The following is a 7,938-nucleotide window of genomic DNA, read 5'->3' as shown; positions in this document are numbered from 1 at the left end:
CCTATCAACCTCATGATTCTTGACATGGGAGAAGAAGAAGAAGACGTACCTATCATCCTTGGAAGACCGTTTCTCAACACTACAAATGCGATCATCTATGTTGGATCTAGATAAGTCCATTTCCAATTCCCTGGACAAAAGGTACGATGTTATTTCAATAGTTATACCACTTATGAACAGCCAAAGAAGACCCGCTCCAAGAGGAGAAGATGAGCATCTCAATGTCAGAGGAATCAACTCCCCAAGAATGAGGAAGAAGAAGTAGAGGTTGTGAAGAACGAATCTACTTCACCAAAATCAAGTCCACAGACCAAGCGGATGTGGAAGGAAAATGTGGCATCATTATTAAAGTCGCCGTCATAAGAGGTGCAACCATCAAGGTCTCCATCTCTAGGACTGATAGATGCACCCAAAAAAAGCAAGACTGGAAAAAAGTCCTGTCCGAAGGACTTAAAAATCCGAACCCTCACCGGGAGATAAATCGATAGTTATCTATATTTACTTTTTAGCATTGCATGAATTATTTCACTTTAGCATATTCACTTTTTTGCATTTGCTTTGCACTTAGAAAATAAAATAAAAATTTTATTATTGCATTATGAAATCCTAAGCCCCATTTGAATAATTCTATGGTGTGTAAAAACCCGCAAGAATATTTACTGTGGCGGCGTAAAAATAAAAATACCATGCATGCATTATGTCAAAAAATACAAAAAATATGAGATAGACACCCTGTTAGAATTCTACCAATTCAAAAATATTTACAAACCTCCAAGAACAACTAATCTTCGGACGGCAGACCACTAACCCTTTTATCTTAATTCGTTCCACGAGTTTTTGTGTTCTTGTTGGTATTTTCGCAGGATGATACATGAGGTCAAGAGCAAGTTCACCTGATCATCTTCATCTCATTCCACTAGGAGTACATCCTCCTAGTCTAGCTCCAACAGGCTAGGGCCATTGAGGAATCCAACCACCTGATGGATGAGAAGGACATCCGATGGCGAAACCACTCTAAGAAAAACCACGCCAACAACTGGCTTGGAGGAGGGGCATCCCCATGTATCTAGATAAGTATTTCTTTCCCTTTTATTTTACTATTTCTAAGTTTGCTATACAATAGTAAAAAAATGCATAACTAAAAACAAAATAAAAATTTATTTATGTTATATATATATATATATTAATAAGGTGTGATCTTAAAAAATGAAAATAAAATAAAAAGTGTGTGTCTAAGTTCTCTTTAAGTTTGATTTTTAAGAGCTGAATAAAAGGATTCTAAAGATAATCTCTTGGAATGAAAGTGATGAATAGTTGCTCTGTGTAATTCCTTTCGAGTACCTAGTTTTCAGCCTTGAATTCTCCCGAGTTTTGGACAGGACTATTTTGATATAAGAATTTACTCTGAACTTGAAACTAGTGGGTAGCATATGCTTGATCTAAGTCTAGGTAATTGATAGATATGATATGAGAAGGTCTGAGTTGTTGTTTATCTTGTTCCAAGCGATACTAAAGTTCTAGAGATTTTTTTTGAAAAACATAAAAATGCTTCATGATGAGTTGCTATATGATAAAGCTTGAATTTCTACCAGAGCCATACATGTTATTTAGGCTAGAAAAACTTCTACTTATATGCTGCTTGTTTTTGCATTGAGTTTAGTCAAGCTTTGTTGAGCCTTACGAGAGGTTTGTCATGCTCTTAAAATCAAGATCACATACACACCACCCACATATGCACTACTCCTACACTGTGGTAGATGCATAAACATGCCATTAAATTTAGATCCACTCAAAAATATTTTATTCCTACACTAGGAGAAAACACCAAAAATATGCTTGATAGGATATCCAACAAATAAATGCTTCAAGTTCTTGTTGCTATCTCTCAAAAGTTTTGTTGCAAAAAAAGAAGCATGGGGCTATGCAAAAGTTATTCATAAAAAAAGAGAATGAAAAAATAGACAAGTGTCCAAGATATCAAAAACAATGGGTACTCAGATGCTCACTTGAAAAAAGAAGAGAGATGAATAAGATAGCCCATGTTCTCTTGAAAAGGTGTTTTTCAAGTTTCAAAAGAGAGATGTTTTTAAGGAGCATAGTAGAATTAGGTTAGCCACCATATATATCCACCATACATCCACACATATGCACATCTTGATTTGATTGTATGACTCAACTCACTTTGGATCCAAGGTTTGACTTTACAATATATGTATTACAAGTATACTCTTTCATGCTATTTCCACTCCTATGAGCTCCATATAAGCCTTAGTTGTAGGAAGAGAAAGGTATAACATCACTATTGCCTTGGTGAGGATCTACCAATACCACATATATTGAGAGACTTGAGAGTGTCATACAATGAAATTTTTGAGTTTTATTTTGAAAACTTATAAAATCTTCAGAGTAATGGTTGAGCAAGGAACTTGAGACATAGTGCTTGACTTGATTATTCTGTCTTTCAATTGCTCAAGACCCAAGTGAAGGTTAAGAAGCTCCATGGTTGAAGGTAATTATGGGTAAGTTTGAAAGCCAGATCAGTTTGTTCTAATCTGGAGGAGAATTCTTGTTTGAACGTATGTGTACTTTTAAGGAGTTGCTACAATGTTTTCAAAAATCTTAAAACTACTAATCCATTGCTGAGTTTAGCATTGCTAAGGGACAAATAAAGGTTAAGCTTAGAGGAGTTTGTTGATGGTACTTAACAACCATTATGAACCATCAATATAACTTGTATAAGGGCATAAAATAATCACCAACATAGGTTTAGGGGTTCAAATTAACAAATTCCATGAGTTTTGGTGAATCTATATTTTCAGTAGGGTTTATTTAGAAATCCGTCAAGGTGGATGTTGACATTTCTTAGCATCACTCTTTACTAAGTTTCATCCCTAGCATGATGCCATAAATGCATTGTCGGTAATTATAAATGACACTTGAAAACTCAGAGGAAAATTATATATATATAAGTATCTGCAAACGCACAGATAATATACCATTGTGGCATTTCTTCCGGGAGTATACCAGGTATCGTTATTTATATTTTATCCATAGAAAGGAGCTATGGAGTTGTGTTAGCATAGATATATTGACATATATATATATGATAAAATTACTCTCATGCTATGGCAGGGGTAAGTCAAGGGACAAATAAATGATAAGTGTAAGGTAATAATGGTATTCCTGAGATAGAAATAGAGACTCATAAAATGTAGTACGGCTAAACAGGAGATTTGTTAAGAGTAAAAGATTCCTAAGTCATTCCTTATTTACTAAGTCTTTTGTACACCCAAGTATATACACTCTTATCTATAGTATAACTAACTTTGGATCTATGCATAAGGAATATTACTAAGGAAGATCAAGAACAAAGCTTGTCTCCCTTCGCAACCGCGTTCTACTTGCTCTACAAATGGGGAGTGGACTACAAAGAACTCAACGGGAGTGTCACATCCATGATCTACCACATGACCCAGAGTGTAGACTGCATCCACAGGTAAACAATATTTAAGGACCACGCTTACATAATGTTGACCACTTAACACGCTCGAGTACTGAGCTAAGAGCTTTGCGAACTTATGCATAAATTCATCATCAATTATAACTATATCAAGCATATATCTAGAGCAAATTAGGAACATAATAAATAGCAACATAATATTGAAGTAGCACAAAGTCATAAATATAGAGATACAATGGTTATACCAGTCTCCAGATGACAAATCTGGAATCCTAAGCAATAGCCCACACTATACTTGAACCTTGCTAGCTAGCCTATACTAGAAACTTGAAGAACTAGAGCTCTATTCTCTTCTCTCTAGAAACCCTAATTTTAGGTCTAATCTTAACTTATGGCAGCGTGCTCTAGAGGGGGGCAAGGGCTAGTTATATAGGCTGGAGCATCAATCCTGAGCCCTCGGATCAAACTAACTTGAATAAACGGCGAAGATGCAATCCTTAAGGCGGTGGAGAACCGACATAAGAAGTAGGGACTGCTAGGTGGGCCCAGGGGGCTGGGTGGACTGTAGGTGGGGCTGAGCGGCCCCACTTAGCAGCCTCCTGCCCTCTACTTCGGTGATGTGGCTTCTGGAGTCCTCTAGAACCTTCTAGAGTAGTTTTCGTCATGGATAAGCGTAATTTAATTTGACGTTTTGATCCCCCTTGACAATTTTCTGAAATAACCCTGCTAAAAACACAGATTCACCAAAACTCGTGGAAATTGTCAATTTAAACCCCTAAGTCTATGTTGGTGATCAATTTCATGCATTATTTCAAGTTATATTGAAGTTTATAATGAATGATAACTACTATCAATAGTGGACCCAAACATCAGATTTAATTGTGCTTATCCGCGATGAAAATAGCTCTAGAAGGTTCTAGAGGACACCACATGACTTCACACCAAAGCAAAGGGCGAGCCACTACCAGGTGGTAGGCCGGCCAGCCCCTGAGGCCCACCAGTCAGCCCCTCGTTGCAACATCGGTTCCCCACCACCTTAGGATTTGCATCTATGCCGTTCTTTCAAGTCAATTTGATCCGAGGGCTCAGAATTGATGCTCCGTCCTATATATACCAACCCCTGCCACCTTTAGGGCAATAACCCTGATCATTCAAGTCATTCAGTCAAGAAGTCAGAAACCCTAATCATCCTCAGAGCTCCACCATATATTAGGGCACAGCTAGCTAGGCTAGATCTAGAGGGAGGCAAGTTTCGCTTGGATTTCTAATCTTGTCAAGAAGCATGGCTTGGTATAGCCCCTTGTATCCTCTTCTGTATCTTTCATATTTTATATGTTTGTTACAATTGATTCAACATTGTTTTTAATATTATTCATGTTCCTAATTATCATATTCATCGTTTACTTTGATTATATTCTTAGTATAGCTAGATTATCATTATATTCAAGCATAAGGTCGTATAGCACTTGCTCTAATGTACATGGGGTGAGATCCCCATAGTGAGTGGTCAACATTGTGTAAGTGTGGTGCTTATATGTTGTTTACCTATGGATACACCCTATATTCTGGGTCATGTGGTAGATCACAGATGTGACACTCCCATTGTCCTTTGTAATCCACTCCTCAAATATAGGACAAGTAGGATCTAGTTACGAAGAAAGACATGCTCTGTTCTTGATCTTTCTTAGTAATATTCCTTATGTGTAGATATAAAGTTGATCCTAGCTATGACTACTAAGTATAATTACACTAATCAACGTATGCTTTGACTTGTAATTAAGAATGACATAGGAATTATTTCTCTAATTTCTACTTAGCAATGCTAATGCCATAGAAAGAAGTACTCTGAGTGATCATTTATTATTTATCATTACTTATCATATTTATCTCTTGACTTACCCCTGTTGTGAGTAGAAGTTTAGTTATGGTTACTTCTCCATCGTACATATAAGTTATCAATATATATTCCAACTATTCGTCCTTCATTATGGTAAAAATTATAAATAATGATACCTGAAATACTCTCGGGTGAAATGCTACAATGGTAAATTATCTGTGTGCTTGCAGATCCCTTCATATATATAAATTTATACTCTTTCTAGTCATAATAAAATACTTAAGTACTTCTTGTGTTATTCTAAGAGTGACACTAGGTAGTGCCAACAAATATTTTTGGCATCATAGCTAGGGATGACAACTTAGTAAAAGTGATGTTAAGAAATGTCAATAACATTAGTGGCTACTTAAACAAGTGACAAGTTAATAAATACCAACAGGGTCGCTCGCAGCCCCCTCAACGGAAAGTAGGACTCGACGGAGTCCAAACTTCGGTAAAATAAATTTCAAGTCTTGATCTCTTTTTTCATTTGGTATTTGTGATCTACTTGTGTTGCTTGAGCTTGTTGACATGTCTCTAGTAGGTGCTAGCAACTTGGTTTGAAAAGAGAAATTAATTGGAGCAAATCGAGGGCTGATCCAGCAAACCCGTGAATACTGGACGTGTCCGGTATTTGAAGCCTATATAGTTTTTATTTATTTTCTGATCTAACTTTGTGTTGCAGGGTTATAGCTTCTAGATATATTCTATATACCTTGTATTCTCTGTTGGCTTACTCGTGAGGAGTTTATTTCTCTGATTTGGAATTTTCAAGTAATTAGAAACTCCAACTCTAATCGTTTTCGTATTTTGAAGGGTTGAATTTTTAGAAACGTCAATTCACCCCCTCTAGGTGGCATCCTCAGTCCTTTCACAAGTGTTTCAGGTGTTTCATACGTATGTTGCAAGTGTTTTATCTGGATGTTGCATATGTTTTACAATGACTACAAAAGTATTTCAACGGTTTTGGACGTATGTTTTTTTTTTCGCGAACGTGCCCTTATGACACGTGTTTCAGTAGAAGAAGAGTTACAGTTAGTTACAACAATCCATGGTAATCCATAGATTACCGCAGAGCGAAGGAACCAACAGTTTCAGATGTATGTTGCAAAGTATTTCATCTAGATGTTGTAAAACTAGATCTGTTTTATACATGTTGCAGTGAGACCCACTGCCGCAACCGCCTGTTGCAGCTGTTGGGCCCGCGTGCATGCACATGGGTGTAGAGGGAGCGTGAGTGGCAGGCACGGGGACGGAGCGGGCGCAGATCGAGATGCGGCCCCCGCGTGGGCGCGCGGGCATGGGAAATGGAGTGACGCGGGGCCCATGTGAAGCAGGCGTAGGCGCGCGGACGAGCGTGACAGCATGGGATGCGGGCAGGCGCAGCAGACGTAGGCGTCCGAATGCTAGCCTCTATCCGGACGTCTGGATGCTAGCCTGACCCATATTTTTTTGTGCTATCTCTGAACATTTGGAATCTTGGGCATTTTCACGGTAGCTAGCAAGGACGTGGCCATGATAACTTTAATCTCTGTTCAACCTCTCTCGGACTGTCGAAGGTGCTCGTAAAACCCCATTACCTATTTCTCTCAACATGCAAGATGTAACCTATAAAAGTTTTTTTCTTTGTGCAGAAGTCTGTGTTGACACTGCATTCCTAATTGATTTATTTTTCACGTTGTTGTTACCTGTTTAAAGCTCCTATCTTAAAGTACTCCTGCATTGTTACGGGAGATTATTGCATCTAATCAGGAAGTGAGCTCGGCTGCTATGGCCATGTTCGTTTGTCTTATAATCTATATTTTTTTAGCTTGTTTTTTTTCAGCCTAAACAGTATTTTTTTTCTCACAACAAATTAGCCGAAACAATATTTCAACTTATTTTTCTCAGCGAAACGAACAGGGCCATAAGTGTCACTCCAAATACTAGTACATATTATGGCTGTGTCATAATGTACACCGAGGCAGCACCTGGCACAAGAACAAAGAAGATGCCTGCTGAGAGAAAAGGGAAACCACGAATTGCAAGAACTATGTGAATTCCCTGCACGTTGCCGTGTGAATATAAAAGTAATTTTAATTGAGTTAAGAGGAATACGATGTAGAAAAATCAGACGTGATTTACATAAAACGACTTGTAATTTTTCTGCAATGAACTGTGGGCAGGGGTATAATTGAAGACACAAAAAAAAAACTCTATGAACTTCAAATGAATGCTGGACCGCGGGCATATATTTGTATCATGATTACTAATTGACTTAAATATGTTTACAAAAAATGATACATTAAAAGAGTTGCGTCAGTAGTCCAACGTGAATGAACTAAAGAAAAGGCAACATGCTGATCTCTGATCTTTAACTTCATAAAGAAAACATGGATAACTTAATAAAGTACTACTGTGGATCGCTAAAAGGCATATACCTGTGGATCGCTAACTTCGTAAAAGAATATTAAAAGTTAATGTACATCAAACATATAAGAGAAGTTCTCGCTTCCAAAAGAAAAAGAACAAGTTCTCTCGTACTAAACCAAAGACGACCCTGTAGAGAGCGCACCCTGCATGCTCACATGACCGCCAGCTACCAGGGAAACATCAAACCAAA

This window comes from Miscanthus floridulus, chromosome 13 (assembly GCF_019320115.1).
Source record: "Miscanthus floridulus cultivar M001 chromosome 13, ASM1932011v1, whole genome shotgun sequence".
Lineage (NCBI taxonomy): Eukaryota > Viridiplantae > Streptophyta > Magnoliopsida > Poales > Poaceae > Miscanthus > Miscanthus floridulus.
The sequence above is the reverse complement of the archived record's forward strand: the minus strand, read 5'-3'. Positions refer to the sequence as shown.